The 18408-nt window shown below is 36.0% G+C and overlaps 1 protein-coding gene across 5 annotated transcripts in view; it reads right to left on the bottom strand.

Annotated features, from left to right (window-relative positions):
- The window catches only part of PRUNE2 (prune homolog 2 with BCH domain), a 136823-nt gene that overhangs the window by 73756 nt on the left and 44659 nt on the right, over positions 1 to 18408 (bottom strand). The gene's annotated exons all lie outside the window — the stretch shown is intronic.

Below are 18408 nucleotides of genomic sequence, written 5' to 3'. Positions count from 1 at the left end.
CCAAGCTCTGTATGTTCAGATTCCAATTCTGTGCTTGCTAATCTCTGTAGTCTGATAAGCACTGACACATCTCAGGCAATCAGGAAAATTACTAAAAGAACAGTTTTTATACTTTTTTCTTGGAATGTCTTGAAATTTATGGAGCTCTTCCCATCAATACCATCCTATGAGAAATTGCTCTGAATTTGAACTTCAGAAACTTACCCATATGCCATATTTAATTTTGTTGGATGCCATAAAAATGAATCCTGCCTTAACTTGTCTGAAAAGTGTGCACTGTATGTGCAGGTACCTACATATTAGTATGCCAAAATTTTCCCAATGCCTTATTTTTCCTTCACCTCACCTATGATTTTACCAGGAGGTTTGTTCAGTGTGCACTAAGTTAGACATATTCTGAGATATTATCCTAAGTGGTCTCTGCTTCAGAAAGTTAGTAAAGACTATAGAGTCTTCTGGTTTACTTGTCTTGGGTGTCACAACACTACAATGATTGGTAGATTTTCCACCTTTGGCCAAAAAGAAACTTCAATCTCAGCTAAAAGCATGACAAAGAAAGCTTAAGAAATGTAAAATTAGGCTGTGATGGGAGATGAAGACTAGTCCTCTCCATGAAGCTTTCTTTTAAAATTCTAATAGCTTTTAGAGAATAGCTGAGAAACTGAAAGCACAGTACTTAAAGAAGCCACCTAGGAGTTAGTAAAGGAAACACTCAGACTTGAGGTCTCAACTTTTGTTTACTGATAGAGCTGCTTGTTGAAATAAAATTGTTTAAACAAATCTAATGTACATGTATTTTTTACTGTATATGTACCAAATATTTCATATATACTGTACATAACCTATATATATACACTGAATTCCACATTTCAACAGTCTGTATATATTTTTTATTTATTTTCAAAATAATATATTTGTATATAAACACACATAAAGACTACTGCTTACACATTTCAATTAAAGTTGATCCAGTACTGCCAAACAGTAAGTAGTCAGAAAATTAAGACTTCACAAATACCGTAATTCCAAACACCACTTGTTCCAATAGTAGATATGTGAGTCAGCAAGTTTATTCAGATCAGGGATGTTACAATGAAATATTCTAAAATGAAAGATAAGCAACAGAACACTAACTCATTTGTGGTTGACCAATTATATACTTCAGAGTTTAATGCTTCAAACTCACCTAACTGTTATGGGAAAATACAACAGTGGCCACAGAAGTAAACATTATGTAGACATTCAAAGAAATTCAAAGCTAGATAAATTAGAGAATTTTTATAAAAATACACCTTTGGAGTTATTAAATACTTTGCACTGACTTCTCACAAATTTATAATAAATTATTAGCTACATTCTCAGTTCTGGCAGAGCTGTGTTAAACACAGCATGTGCATCTGTCTTTATAACAAGTATTCTGGTTGTTGTGCTTCACCCAATGTTAAGGTCCCACAATCTCGGTTTTAAAGTACAGCTGTAATATGACACAGCCACAGCAGAAACCAAGTAGAGCTTGCAATAAAAACTGTTTTGCAACCTATTTTTGGGACTTAGAATACTCAGCCATACCAATTACTCCAAGAAGTTTAAAAGACTTTTTATTTTTTAGTTTAAATTGCTATTTAAAGAACTCGGTGTATTTCTCACCACTGTCACGTGCTTCCCATAGGATCTCAAACATTCTTCCCCCTGTGTACCATGCTGACCCACAGAAATTTCAGTTGAGTGATAAAACTAGAGAGATTCCATGAAGAAATTGAAGATACAAGGTATTTTACAGACTGCTACTCAAAAGCAATTCTCAGCACTTCAGTATGTACATACCACATCAGCTCACTCTTTGAGTAGTTTTCTGTACAATAAATGAAGGGGAGGGAGCAGGGAGCCAATACTCTAAAGAGTTTTTCTTGTATGTTCCTTGTACTTTCACTGTAGAACAGCATAGTATGCAAATATATCATATTACATATACATATAGGAATGCTATCTTTTCTGCATAGAATACTTATTATTAAATTTTATGCATTATATTTCCTTGTACTACTGAACAAATACTGCATTTCTTGCTGACACTGATGAGTGAAATGAGAATTATGTGCATCAGATACTCATAGACGAGATTAAAAGAATACTCTTTTCTCAATTCATAAATCATTATGTGATCTGTCAAGATTCATAATGATCAATAAGAATAACATTTCAAAGAAGTAGCATGAAAACTGCGTATTATATTACACTCCCCCAGAGTTTATATATCATTCATACATATCTACATTCATACATATCTGTTTTGCCTCAATAGTAAGAAATTTGTCAGTTCCACAGTGGGAACTACACGTAAAATAAAATATAAAGCAAAATTTCTAACACTGCCAAATGGATGCAAAGCTGGAGCAGAAAACATAACATATTACTTGCTATGGCCATGATAAAGTGGTAGCCTTTAGAAAGGCACAAACATCTTCAACATTTTTTAGCACAAACCAAATACGTACCCTGTTTCCACCAATCACTTGGAAGTAAAATTCTTTTGTCTCACTGGCAAGAAAGCTAGTGCATATTTCCATGTCTTGATTTCTGCTAAATTCTCATTTTTACTGAACAAATTATGCATTATTTATTTTGTTATTAGAAAACCCTCCTAAGTGTTCATAGATCTGTCTAATGAATGAAAGATAATCTACCAATGCTATTATCAAGTTAATAAATTTATCTGTCTAGTTGTATTAGCACTAAGCATTATTTTAAAAGAGACACAAGTACAGCTAACTATAATAACACCTGATAACGCTCAGTCCTCATCTTCACGGACCTTATAAATACTGAGTATAAACATGTTCTGCATTGTCTCTCAAACAAGTCTACCTCCTGTGTTCTCACCAAAAATTACTCCCTTTTATGTGTAAATGCACTTTACAACATTGAATAACTGGCTATCTACTTACTAGATCAGATTCTGATTTCAATTATATCTCATAAGATGAGAAAAATTGGCTTCAGATGAGTTAATGTAAGTCACTGGAGACAATTTACACTGGAGTTATACCAATGCAACCAATGCACTGAAGAGATACCAATACATCTAATCAAACATCTTTTCAGACAGAATGAGTTTTGATGTCTTTCATGCTTCTCCCTTTTTTATTCTACATTATATGGAGAATTGTTAGTATTGATTTACTTCACATAAATCAATGCAGAAGATGTTTCTATAGCAAGATATTTCATCAGAGAATGCAAAACAATGTCTAGGATTCTAATAAATACCGTTATGTCTGAAATGAGTTATCTCAGTAGTGACTTGGGCTCAGATTTATTGTACAGTTCATCAACTTCTCAGCATGCTGGATAATGAATGTTTCATTTACATTGCTAATTGCCAAGCCATGGTTCCTTCAACCTTTAACCCTTATGCTTTATCACATTATCACCATATGTCAATATAATTGCATTCAACATTCCAAACAACTAACTTTTTCATGAGGTCAAGAGGTCCTCTTCTTTAAAGCTTTACCAGTGGGATATCTTTAAGACTGCTAGGAAAACCAGTAGTATACAGATAGTGGAAAATAGGCAATTTTTTCTTCAGGGAAACAGCTTCTAACTTCTGACCCAAAATAAGCTCTTTTCTGTTAAAATCATCATTTGCCCAGTGTAACTAAATAATTTATATTTCTGTGCAGAGCTTTAACTTTACTGTTTGTAATTACGAAACACTATTAACTAAGACCTAATATGAGATCTTTTCTGTATCTGCATGTGATTTTTGATCTGTGGAATTATGCCATTATTTCTACATCCTGATCTTCATTCTGTTTTGTCTGAAAAATTAAAATATTTTACTGCAGATAAAATAAGATGCTGTCTTAGGTTATGTCTCTGATATAAAAGCATTGCTACTCATCTGCTTACAATTACACCTGCCCTCAGTGGAAACTGGACTGCACCTTACCTCTAGAATACATTAACTCACTCTGCACCTGAAAATCCCTCCCTTTCAGTTGACTTTTACCCATAATGCTTCCTCCATCTCTAAAATCTGCATTGTCAATAGCAAAGTTTAGGCCAAATCATACACAAAATCTGTTCTGGAAAAGGATTGTACTACTGAGAATAACTGAGTCAGTTTTACTGCTTGCATATGGTCAAAATTAAGAGAGAAATATACTTCTGACTGGTAACAGTACATCAGCAGCATCTCTGGCCTTTCTCCATTTCTTTGGAACAAGAAACTTTGGTAAGGTGCCTTCTTAGAACAATTATGAAATTCAGAAAGATAGAAATTTATTTCTCATTATCTGATCAGAAATCTAGCCGCACGCTCACACACAGAATTAAGCACCAAATTTCATTAGAATAAAGAAAATGGGTAATAAAGATAAAACAGAGTGAGCCTAATTAATTTTCTATATACCAAGACTTGCACATTAAATGGCAGGTAGACAGCTTGTATGTCTCAGATATATGTGGTGCATATATACATAATATACACACAGGTATAAATGTATGGTACACTTTTACATGGCAGAAACTTTGCCTGACTCTATGCAGAAAGAGCTACAAAATAATAACCACACTTCAAAATTTTAAAGTTTAAAGGAGTTGCAGGCATGAAATACCCAGCATATCTTATGAGGTTCATATATCCCTTCCTTGCAACTTTCAAGTTTTAGCACATACTGCTGTTAGCATGACCCTCTTCCCAAGCTGTAGACAATTCCTTTTCAAATCACCTGCAGTATCTACCCAGTAAACATCTATTTATCAATGCTCAACCAATCATCTTCCTGGATGTCACCAAAAAGGACTGATCTGCTCCCTGCTAGCTTGGACAAGACATAACCTTCTGATTTACCTATACATAAAACATGAGAAAAGGCTGGAATCAGAACCATAAAACCCCTTTGAATAAGATTAGGACCAGAAATGTATGTAGTTTTTTTGTTAAAAGTGTTTCAATCCATTAAATTTATAAAAAACATTTTAAAAAATCAAATTCCATGTTACCACTGAGAAATGAATATTCCCTTAAGCACACCAACTGAGACACAAAATAAGTATTTCACTTAGAAGAATTCCTAAATATGAGGAACTTTTAGCAGTATATGCCAAACCATGTGTTCCTAAGAGATTTAAGTATATTGTGGTTATTCATTTCCAGCTGCTTCTGCAGAACAAAACTTTGTTTTTATGTTAACAGGTAACATTATTATCACATTTTGTGAAGAACAGTGACATCAAGCACAGGTACATCACTGATGGTGAAGAAGAACGTTTGAAAATATGCCTGTTTTTTGAGTCTTTCATATGGATCAAAAATACAGCCATCAATGTTGCTTTAAATGTGTTCAGAATATGAGTTCATGATTACTGAGTGTACAGTACACAAAGGATCACTCCTCACTTAATTTACTTTAATCTCCCAGCCACTTTGAGTTGACAGTAGACACTGTAAATTAACATTTTTCTAGAATAGCCTAAGTATAAAAACCAGAGAGTCCTAAATAGTCACTAGTGGCAATAGGAACTGACTTTGGCTGTTACTTGTAGAAATTGAAATGCATAAATAGGAATTAGTAAAATGACTACTTTCACGGTTCTGTCCACCTGGGTATCTTGAAAATCCTACTTTGACTTTTACTGTACGCTGCCAATGTCCAAAGTCCACAGTTAAGCGAGGCTGACGTTGGACTTCTGAGTAGATACTGGTTTATACTACAAAACACAACTCCATTACCTCGTAGGATCTGTGTAAGTGTAACTGATTGGAATACTGTAAACAAATAAGCTAATGATACACATGAAGAAAGAATTCATACTAGATGATAAAACAACCAATGTTTTCTATTTATTCATCTACAAGTATTTACGGATTAGTCTGTGGAGAAGAACAACAAGATGTAGCACACTAGAGGAGTATAAAATACCCAGTAACATGGAGAGAGACAAAACAGGCCCTATTCAAAAGACTGAAACAAGGGGAAATCAAACATAACTGCAAATACTTACATGCAAGCTAAATATGAAACCTGTGGATCACACTGGCAGCCTGTGGCAACCATGCTGAGACAAACATTTTGAAGGATTCAGTGAAAGACGTTCGTATTTATTTGAACTAAATACCTGCAGGTGTTGTAAATTGAATACTTCCTCTTGAAGACTTAGAAGAAATGCTGCCTAAAGGAAATTATATCATGATTGTTCAATGCCGGACTATTGCACTTTCTTCCAAATCCAAATCATGAACAGTTCTGCATTATCACAGAATCACAGAATGGCATAGGTTGGAAGGGACCTTAAAGACTATCTAATTCCAAACCCCCTGCCATGGGCAGGGATACCTTCCACTAGACCAGGTTGCTCAGAGCTCCATCCAGCCTGGCCTTGAACAGTTCTAGGGATGGAACATCCAGAACTTCTCTAGGCAACCAGTTCCAGTACCTCACCAGCCTCACAATCAGGAATTTCTCCCTAATATCTAATCTAAACCTGCTCTCTTTCAGTTTGAAACCATTCCCCCTTGTCCTGTCACTACATCCCCTTGTAAACGGTCTTCACCCATCTTTCTTGTAGGCTTCCTTCAGATACTGGAAAGCCTCAAATAGGTCATTCTTAAGCCTTCTCTTTTCCAGGCCGAACCACCCCAAATCTCTCAGCCTTTCCTCACAGAGGAGAGGTGCTCTATCCCTCGCAGCATCTTCGTGGCTTTCCCCCAGACTTGCTCCAACAGGTGTATGTCCTTCCTGCGCCACTGACCCCAAAGCACAGTATTCCAGGCAGGGTCTCACCTGAGAGAGTGAGTAGAGGGACAGTGGACTAGAGGGGGCAAAATCCCTCCCTCAATCTGCTGGCCATGCTGCTTTTGATCCTGCAGCCCAGGACACAACTAGCTTTCTGGGCTGTGAGCATATATTGCCAGCTCATATCATGCCAGCTCTCGTTCACCAGCCCCCCCAAGTCCTTCTCGTCTGAAATGGGAATGTGCAGAAAGTACCCAGATAGAAAGGAAAGTATATGCATTACAAAAGTTTACTGTATAACCATAATGCAGAAGGCAGGATACAAACGTCTGCTTTTTAAAAGCATTTCCTTTTGTAGCCATTTCCTTTTGCAATTACAATATCAACCGCATAACGGCAGCAATTTCTGTTATTCAGAACAGTGCATTTGCTTATGCCATGGAGTTTCTTTTGATGAGATATGCCTGCTTCTCATTGTAAACAGATATTTTAGGGTATTTTTTTAATGTAGCAATGCAGACCCACCTGTAAGAAAGATTCAGTCTCTTAGCTGGAAGCACTGACTAAAGAGTGCTCACTTGGGTTGCTGATATATGCAAGGCGTGGGGATGACCAAGTTCTAAAGAGTCTTTGAAGGACAGTTAGGGCAGCAAAGTCCCTAGAGGAAGAAGGCAGCCCACAGAGACAAAGAAAGCAACAGTAAGAGTAAGCCCCAAGAACTTGCGGGACATAGGAGATTTTCAAAATATTTATGCTGTGGATTTCCATAGTTGTGAGTCTTGAGAAAAATCCATACCATTTATTTTATATTGCTTTCTGTGCCTCATCCAAATGCTAGCAGTGGCCCGGAAGATGAACACATTTATTCAATTGGTGGTCTTCATGTGGAGGCCCAAGGAAAAGCTAAAGCACCCCAAACCACAGCAAGAAAAGCTATGCCTTCACCAACTGCCCTTCATGGAGAAAGCACAGCCCTGGGGTGGCAGGCAGCATGCCAGGCTGGAGCAAGGAAGGTATAATTTACACACTGCCATGCAAGCTTCAACAAATCAGTCTCATGGCAAGAAAAGTGCAGCATTTCAGTCTCCACAAACTCTCAGGAGAGTAGCAATTTCATACATACTCAGCTAAATGCCACAGCTATATGGGCTGAACCTGAATAAGTTCAGCTAGGTTTAAGAAAAAAATAGGGTGAGGGAAGAATATTAATATTTTCATTGCCCTTTTTTTTCTGTTCACTCACTGTGTGTTTACCATAAATTAGACGTGCTGAGAGTGTGATGCTGAGCAACCCATATGGCAAATACGCAACTGAGAGATGTGAAAAGAAAATCACTTTTTTATTTCTGAATTATCTCTAGCTTCTTTATTTAGAAACTCTTGTTTAACAGCAAATGCCAAGAAGCAACCCAGCTAAGATTATTTATATAGAGGAGAGGAGATGATAAACTTTTTAGACCAAAACAATACCTTTTCAGTAGACTATGATTCAGTACGTGATGAAATACGATCAAAAGAAATCACACTTAAATCAGTGCTCAGTTAAGACTTTTGGTTTTAAAACACAGTTACAGGAGTTCTTGGTTGCACAGTTGCTCAATCTCAAATCTTTCTTCTGATGAAACAATCCATAGCTAGTGTAAGTCCAAGGTGTTCTACGAACCAAGGAGTTGACCTAATAGTTCCCATTTGAGGTACAAAATTGATCTATTCCAATCTTTTTCCTTTCTAGTCTGTGACAAACACTTTGAGAATGAAACAAGCATACACAGATGTCTGGCATCCATGAAATCTCAGAAAAAAAAAAAAAATTCTGGGTGTGGAATCCAGGCACAGCTTAGTGACTATACTACTCTGGCAACCTTTCAGTGGGGAAAATAAAGAAGACTGGACTGAAGACCATTCCCTGTGGACCTTGTTTACTCTTACCTTTCTTCTTCTGTAAGCCTATGTCTTTTTCTCCCTCCTCCAGAAAGAGGGAGCGAAATCATGTTTTATTAGAACTCTTTGAAAAGGTGACTACAAAAAAGGCAACAGCAGCAGCAAGAGAGGAATGATGCAATGCAGTCAGTTACAATATATCTGGCAGTGACATTGATCCTTCTGCGGAAAGTGCCAAAATCAGTAGATATCAACTGATACATTTTGTTGGCAAAGGCAGAATTCAGGGAAAAAGAGATTTTCTTTAACAGATTTTGTTGCTCGTGCTAAGGAAGAAGCAAAATCACCTGGCAATTAAGACACATAATTCTGCCAGGTTCTCTCTTTCATTTTACCACTAAGTCTGTAATCCTGTTTGACCTGAGCCACAGAACCAAGCAACATGTATTCAGCTTTATTAATTCTTTCTTACAGAACAGATAATAACATCCTCCCAAGTGTATGAGGGTTGTATATATGCCTCAATTCCCCATCACTGCAATACAGAAACTATGAGGTTTCTTGTTTGGGGAAGATAAAATAAGCAGATGCCACAGTTTTCCTCTGGCATAAACTTAGTGGCCTCAGTAACTTTTCTCTTACCAGTATAAGTGGTTTGTTGTGTTCCGTTCAGAAAGAATGGAGACTGTAAGAATCCTGAAAGACTGACACCCAACAGGCATAAGAAATTCTGACGCACTGAGAGCTACATGATCATAGCTGAAGAAAGTACCCTGTTCTGCCTTTTTTTTTTTTAAAAAAAAAAAAACTAAGCAGTAATGAAAACTCTGTGGATTATGTAGAATTATGGTAGCATGAGAAAAGAAAACCTCTCCATAGCTAAGTTTTCAGTCAAAGGATGATTTTGTTATTAACCACAGATCACAAATATGGAAAAAGTTATGAAACTCAAAATATTGAGATTTATTCTTCAGATAAAGTAATTAAAAAAACCCCACAGCAGATATGAAAACACAAAATGCTCTAACACTTCATACTCTCTTATTGTAATTAATAAATTCAATCTGTACTTAGCAACTTTGGTTAAAGACATTGTAATCATGTCAGAAATGCAGTAGTTTCAGGACTAAATTAATATATAAAGTCTCTTATGGAAAAAATAATATAAGTCTTTATTTCTAAAGCAATGCAGAAATACCTTGAAGGAATTTTCATTTCATACTTTATTTATTAAGTCTGTATGGAAAAAGAAAAAATGGTCAAAAAGTAAGACGTTGAAGTACTTGTAATATATATAGGAGTTTTGAATGGTGGTCTTTCTAGGGTCAAAGAGCCTGAAGGTTAGATTTAACCTGTATTCATTTAAACACAAAAATAAAATTTACACAAGCAATTTAGCTATGGAGTTTCAGAAGAAATTATATTTTTTGGTAAATAACATTAATGCAGCAGCTCTATGGTGAAAACTACATTTCGTTTCAGCTACACTTCATTCACAGAAGCTGTGAATAACTCTGAATACAGAAGTGGTGATCTTCCTGAAAAAAATTTATCTTTCTCCTAGAAAGAGAGAAAGGAAAATTGCATTCTTTGGTAGAATTACAGCTGGTTTTATTAGCTACTCTGAATTTAAGAACTCAAATAAGGGTTGAAGGTTTTCAGGTTGAATATTTTTGTATTTTTTTAATCCCTGTGTTATAGATAAAATATAATAAAATGAATATCAAATTAAATAAACCCTGATATTTTCAGTCAGACAAAACACTTGACTTTAAGTGAGCCTGAGAGTGTAGCCAGTCACAGAGTCAGAAGAAGGATCTTCCCTGTCATCTAACTAGAGAATATACATGCTGAAAAATCTTACAGAGCACTTGACCTGCTTAATTCTAAATTCCAAAATGTTTCTACATCTTAAAAATACCCAACAGCTTCAGGAATAGGCTTCTGATATGTAGCAGAAGTTATAAAATTCAGTGGCGCAAGATAAAAACACAGGTTATTGTAATGTTTACAAGCGTTAAGCTTTCACTTACAATTCCAGTTCAGAAGGTGTCTCAGGGACATGTTTTGCCAAAACCGGTATTTTGAGACACAGCAGACATATTTTGTTGGTTTTCTGCATCAAAATATCACTATTCTAAATAAATATTGCATGACTTTTAAATCTCTAAATTAAAAACAAAAAAGGAGTCACCAGGGAGAACATTTACTTAGAAATACCCCGTATCTTTCTTCCCTTCCTGCAAACAGAATTGCTGACCTCTGCAGTAATGCAACACTACCAACTTGAAGCCCATAAAAAAGGCCTTTTACTTATAGTTAAAATTATATTCTAATATTGGATCAACAGTTCAATATTCTAAACAATTTTTTTCCCACACAACAGCAAAGAAATAACTAAATAGCAGAAAATAAAATTTCTGTAATATTCATATTGTCATCCCTAACGGTTCTTACATTCTCATGCATTACAGCCAGATCTTAAAATATTAAAAGTTCACATTAGACTTTACATTGAATTTTTTTTAAAGTGTATTATGATTCACAGAAACAACTCTTTATGCTGAATGTTTCTGAAAACAGCACCTCCCGCTGTCAATGTCTATGCCCCATAAGCAGCTAAGCTGAGTGCCACTGCCAAGAACCAGAAGAGTATACAAATGATAAATTAGTCAGCTTTGTAGAAGTCAGAAATGCAGTCCAATAAGTATACTGTAGATTATAGCATTTTATTTAGCTGATAGTGCATATTTTACAGCTGTATTTCACCATCTTTATTTATTTAGACACATTTAAAAAATGATAAAAGACCCCATAGTTTATCTTTTTGAACAACGTCCTTGTAAAAACAAGCACATTTTAACTGTAATGTTAGTAGATTAATGTTTATGCTTATCCTTTAATAATTCTTATATTTTACTTTGTTTATTAACTTTTGAACCAAGATTGAACAAAACCATTAAAAGTAAAATCATCAACAATAGCATGAGCCAATTTTAGACCAGATGTCACTCAAATTATAACTGATGACATTTATCCAATTTCTTCAGATACAAAAATAACTGCAATCCTAAATACACACCATTGCAGACCTGATACCATTGTATACCTTTTGCATTTTTTAAGTAATACTACAAGTACAAAAATCTCTGACACTTCTGGCTTACCATGAGTTATGACAGCAGTATAGTGTAAAATAATCCAATATACCTTGCAAAAATGACAGTTGAATAAATCAGCACAGGCTGAGTTGGACAGGTTGATAAGTATAATGGTCTTGGCCAGTTTTACAACTTCACATTTTTCATATCGCCAAGGACCAAAATGAATACTTTGCCATAGAAGGTGATCAGCTTTGTCAAGGACAGTTTGCCCTTGGTGAACTGATGCTGGCTTTTCCCAATCATGCGCTTCACCTGACTTGCGATAATTCCCAGGAGGCTTTGTTTTATAATTTTTCCAGATAATGAAGCAAGACTGATAATTTCCTGGATCCTCCTTTAAGCCCTTCTTGTAGATAGAGGTGACATTAGCCTTCTTCCAGTCTCCCCATCTCCACGACTTCCCAAAGATTACAGATAGCAGTCTCACAATGACCTTAACAAGCTCTCCCAGCACCCTTGCATGGATATTGTCAGGATCTATTGACTTTCAGGGGCCAAGCTCCTGTAATAGCTCACACACCAACTTTTCTCTCTCACTGACACTGGGTCTGTGTTTGCATCAACTTGGATTTTTGTTCCCAGGCCCAAAAGTGCTGGTGATGACAGAGATGAAGGAAGTGTTGAGAATCTCTGCCTTTTCAGCATGTTAGTGACTAATTCAGCTCTCCAACTGTTTAACAGTAGGCCAATATTTTCCTTCTGTTTCTATTTATTGTTTACATACCCAAAAGAACCCTTTCTTGTCCTTCCTGACATCCCTTGCTAATTTCCCTTCAAGCTGAGCCTTTGCTTTTCTGACTGCATCTCTGCATGCCCTGGCAACACCCTCATAGTTCTCAACAGATATTCATTCCCTTTTCCATCTCTAGTATGCTTCTCTTTGGTTTTGAACATACTCAGAAGGTCACATTTAAGCAAAAAGGGTCTTGCTCCACCTGCTTCCCTTCCCCTTCCTTTTAAAAAGGATAAACTGGTTTTCTGCTTCCAGGAGAGTGGTCTTGAAAAACTCCCAGCTCTTGCCTGGTCCTCTGTTCTCCATGGAAGCTTTCCTCCCAGCTGAGCTCTGAGCAAGCTGAAGTTTGCTCTCCAAAATCTAAAAACTTTGCCTTAGTACTAACCTTCAGTGTGCACAGCCAGACCCCAAACTTCACAATATAGGCATCACTGCAGCCAAAGCCATCACTAACTGAGATATTACAAAGCAGGTTTCCTTGGTTTGTGAGTAGCAAGTCCAGCAGTGCCTCATTCCTGGTTGGCACACATAGCATTTGTATGAGGAACTTGATGGATGATGTAAGCTGCTGTATTGTTCTAGTAACAAATCTCTGGGTAGTTGAAGTAACCAGGATCTGTTATCTAAAATCTGCTTAAGTGACCCAGATATTGCTTCTTTGCCCTTATCATCTTGGTTTAGAGGTTGGTAGCAGATGCCTAACCTAAGATCCCCCTTGGATATGACCCCTCTAATCTTGACCCAGAGGCATTTGATAGGGTTTCCTGTATGATATGGTTGATAAGGTTGCTGTAATTGACTTCTATACATTAAAGGTTCTCCTTAACAAAGTGCAAATCTTCCCCCTCTACTTTCCTGCCTGCCTTTATGAAACAGTCTATAAGTCATCCATTGTAATCCTCCAGTCATATGAGCTGCCTATCATGTTTCAGTTATTCCTCTAATACCATAACTTTCTGACTGGGTCTAGAGTTCCAGTTCCTAGTATTTGTTCCTGAGGCTGTGTACCTTGGTATACATATTCTTGAGGTGGCTGGTCTCATTCTAATCTTGGGAGAAGGTTGAAGAACAGCTGTTGCTGCCCTAGCTGGCCCTGGCTTATTCACCAGTTGGTTGCAAAGGCAACCAGTTAAAACAACCACTTAAAAGGTTCTCCCCATCAGATTCCTTTTGTATCTTCAGAGACAACTAGCTTTTACAGAGAATTCAGCTGGTCTGTCTAATCACTCCACACCTTGGATTGTACTCATTACAGCTGGGGTACTTGGCTCATCTGAGGCATCAACTGAACAGCTATTGTCCTCCAGAAGACAGCAGTCCAATGTTTAAACATGAGTATGGTATTTACATTAATGCACGTTTGGCTGCACTATTCAGTCATATGAGGTGATGATTTTACCCTCCTAATACTTCTAAAAAGGCAAATGAAAGTATGTTCAAGCTTTGTGTATCATATATAAGTTTTCCTAAGGCATATCTCACACACTGACATTTTAAGACCTTAATTAAGGTTGATTTATTTACAAATGGTATGTTTTCAACTCTCAGAAATGATGTATTTAATGTTTTATTTTTAAACACAATTAAAAAATAATATATAAATATATACATACTGCAAATGTAATACAGATAACAAATTCATTTAAGCCCATTTATGCACATTAGTGACACACCATGTGGCAGAAAGACTAGGACTACAAGAAGACCCCTTGGCGATTTATTTTATATTAAATCCCTAATGGCCTCTTCTCATCTTTGCAAAAATATGCACAAAAGTCCAGACTATGCAGCCATTGAAATGAATGGTTATTTATTTGCTAAACGAGAACCCTATGTTTAATGTTCCTTAGACATAAGGTAGTCTGCAAAAGTCGCGTTCCTACAGCTCCATACATCATTTATTTTACATACCCTAACTTCTCACAACAGGCATCAGAAAAATACTTCCAAACCACATTGCTCTTGTAAGTTGCTGAGAATTTTGTTTCCAATTCCATTACTGGAAGATTAAATGTTAACATGTTTACTTGGGGTTTGTTTCTTGTTTTGTTTTTAGCATTAAAAACAAATTCATGGACCAATCTGACACTATTTAAAACACATTTACATTTATACTGCAAGAAAGTTCCCAACACATAATATATACACATAATCATTCCAGACAGAAAACAAAAGTTCAAACTGCCAAAGAACCATGTTGTAACCTCGCTTCTTTGGGTGCAACAGTCTACCTAGCATTTGTTTGACATACTTCAGCTATGACAGAGGTTCTTTATTTGCTTTACAGAAGTATTAAAAGCATCACTTTTCATAATACAGAAATAAAATTGTCCAAATTAGTAGTATAGTGGCATGCCTTACTAATACTACAAAATAGCCTGAAAATTAAACCATCTGTCTGAGATCAGACTATTTTTTCATAAGAAATAGATCCACCATGCACCCCAACGTTTCTAAATTTCCTAAGTTACTTTTGCTGGAACAGCCATTGTGGGTTTCTCTGAGGCTCAAAGCCACAAAGAGAACGTTTTTACAAGAGACAGAACTTTCCAGTGGTACCATCCTCAACACACTTGGACTACTGGAGGCTACCTAAGGACAGTCAAGCTTACTGTGACAGCATGAATTTTCAGGTCACTTTCTTAAGGAAAAAATGCTGGTGGTAGTAGCCTCCATTGAGGCTCTGACACATCATCTAAACCATTTGCTTGGCGCCCCTGTAGAGGCGCCACAGAGATTACACAATCTCTACAACCTGGAAACTGTCTTTATGAAGTGGGCAAATGCCATGGCCAGAAACATGAACAAGAACCTCAACAGATCAGTCAGTCTTCAGAACACACATTTTCCCTTGTCTGTATCAGTCAGTAGCAAATGATCACAGATCTTATTTTCAAATGACTGACCTGCTTCTTCATGGACTAACTTGATTTTCTGTATTACTAAGTTACTGAAAGTTTTGTGACTAGTTAGAACAAATTTTCATGAATCAGAAGACAAAAGACTTAGTCCAACAAACACATTATTAATCTATGATATCATGAGCCATTTCAACTAAACTGAACACTCATGAAATCAGGATTGTTCTCCCAGTGCACTACACTTAAGAAAGCAGAGAACAGAGTTCAGTTAACAAAGGAAGTATTCCTTTCTTAGGAAAAAGAAATTACTTTCACAGAAAGTCATATTGAGAAGATATTTATCATTTCTAAGAGAATTTCAGCAGAGGAGAAGCAAAACACAGTCACAGGGTGTAGTATAATGTAACAGAAATTAACTGTAACACATGCATTGAATTTTGCTACAATATCCTATGAGTAATCATTATGACTTGGGGAAACTTTCTGACAAAAGCAACAAAAACAAATGTGATTTGGGCAGTGTCACTTTTCTTCTGTGGTTCTCTTGAAAAAAAGTGGCTATGCATGTGAAATCCAAGTAGTATATGCTCTCCGACAGACAGTCACTGCAGAGACAGGTCTTATTTCAACTTACAGCTTTTATGCCACATAATCCAGGAAGGCCATATTCAAAGGTCTCAAGAATGCAAAGCTGCATACAGAAACCTAAAGACATCCACACAAAATGACTTCGCTATAGAAAGCACTCTAATGGAAGATACCTTTGCATATTTTTTGATTATTTTTAAAAAAACTGGCCTTGTGATACTTCTGAAAAAGCAAACACATTAAATACTCAACACCTGTTGCCAAACCTGTTCTTTACGTTCCCTTAATATTTAAACAGGTAATGTCTGTGGAGCAATTTGAGGATAAATAACAAATTACCATTATTATTGCTGAGAAAATCCTGAAGTCATTAAAGTTTGTGTATTCTGAGCTCATAACAGAATTCTAAACTGAATAGACAGAAAGTCTGGAAAGGGTTGTTACTAATTCCCTTACATGTATTGTGCTTCTGATTCTGGGTGAAATAACTACACATGATCCCTGGCAAGAGCAAGTAAAAATGGTCTTCTGCTAGTCAAGCACTATAAACTGAGTTCAGAACACGTTTGAACAAAGAGCAGTAAGTACAGCAAGTGCAAAACTGATCTCCATTACAATTTTGAAATTAAGAGTCCCTTTGGTACCAAGTATAACTTTGCAAACATTGTAACTAGAAAAAATAAAAGCAGTTACATCCCTGAAAAGACAGGCCTTTCTGATGCAAAGTATTCACAGCAGAACAACAGACAACAAATAGCTGTCTGTAACTTCCTGAAAAAAATACTAGTAATAAAAGTACTAGTAATAAAACTACTTAACAGACTGGAACTAAAAACCATCCTAACATCAGTAAAACACTGATCAGTTTGTTCTTACATGCCACTGAATATCCTTTTTCCTTCACAATGGCCACTAGATATGTCCTAAGAAAAGCAGTTATGAAACATGTACTGCTTGACCATCAGATCTTGACACTCCTTGACCAAGGTATGTCACCCTGCCATCACTGAAAAAAAAAAATTAAAATTTGCCTGCTTTGAGGACTATAAAAACATAATGTTGATGAATTCAAATTGTGAGCTTCAGCCAAAAAGAAGACAAGTTCTGAGTTACAATTAATTTGAGCATATAGAGTAGCAGTGTAAGGTCAGCCATACTTAAATGGAGCTTAGATCTGTGGAGCCAAGCTCTGCATTCTACATAGTCTATGAAACGTGATTAAAAGAAAAAGAAATAAAAAGAAAATGTAATGCTAAAGTCAGTTCTTAATTACTGGTTCTGTCCGCCATTCATTGAAAGTAACAGTAAAAGAGAAACATTTAAAACAAAAGAAGAGTAAGATTTTATTAAGAATTTTTTAAAATCCCATTTTCTCCTTCCTTTTTTTTTTTTTTTCTTAACATACTCTTTCCTCATCCCTTTTCCTCCAAACATTGGCATAATTTTCAGGATCAAATGGTTCATAAAGCAGTGTATGTTTGGTGGTAAAGATTGCTTAACAAACTGAGAAGCTAATCAAGAAACTAATAGATTCTGTTTCATTTCTTGAAGCTTTGCTACCCAACTTGCTTTGTGTATTTTAGTATGCAAGCAGAAATCTATGGATAATTATTAGCTGGATTGCCCAACAAACTTTTTCAACCACAAAAGCACCTTATTTTTTGTAAAACAAGTCACAAGAGACATGTTGTAAGAAATCGCATAGGACATACAAGAGAACCACAGAATATTCTGAGTTGGAAGAGACCCCCAAGGATGAAGTCCAGCTCTTAAGTGAATGTCCCATACAGGGATTAAACCCATAATCTTGGCAATATTAGCACCATGCTGAAACCAACTGAGCTAATCTCAGGAGTAAAAACTATTCAAGATATATTTTCTATATTTTCTACCATTTGAGGTAGAAAAGGCTTTGACTAAAATAAACTGCAAAATTACAAGATGACAATTTCTTCTGCATTTCAAATACTTTATGCAGGTATGTCACATATGGGTGACCTTCAGACAAATGAAGAGACTGAAAATTACAAATATACACCATATAAAAATGATTTTGTTATTGAGATTTTCTTCAGTCTACTTAGTTTTCTTATTAATCAGTGTATCTGTATGCAAACTTCCATCAGAAATAATAATGTCATGTCTTAATTGTTCAGTGATCTAAGCATTAATATTTTTAAATAAATGCCAGTAACATTAATATGTATTTCAGATAGATAGCTACTGACATCCATAACACAAATTCTCTTGAGATAGTGATACAAAACTTATTACACAAGAGTTTTCCCTAAGAAATTACACAATGTTTGGGACTGTTCAAGAAAGATCAAAGCAGCCGCTTTCAGACTGTCTCAGGTATACTCATAAAAACAAATCTATAGTTTTGATTCAAAAGATCAGAACTTTACAAACATCTCCCCCACTGAGATACTTCTCTTTCT

The sequence above is a fragment of the Empidonax traillii genome, unplaced genomic scaffold (genome assembly GCF_003031625.1).
Source record: "Empidonax traillii isolate 1590-97213 ecotype Southwest subspecies unplaced genomic scaffold, ASM303162v1 scaffold28:size2823434, whole genome shotgun sequence".
NCBI classification, from domain to species: domain Eukaryota; kingdom Metazoa; phylum Chordata; class Aves; order Passeriformes; family Tyrannidae; genus Empidonax; species Empidonax traillii.
Note: the sequence above shows the minus strand (reverse complement) of the source record. Positions and strands in the feature narration are given on the sequence as shown.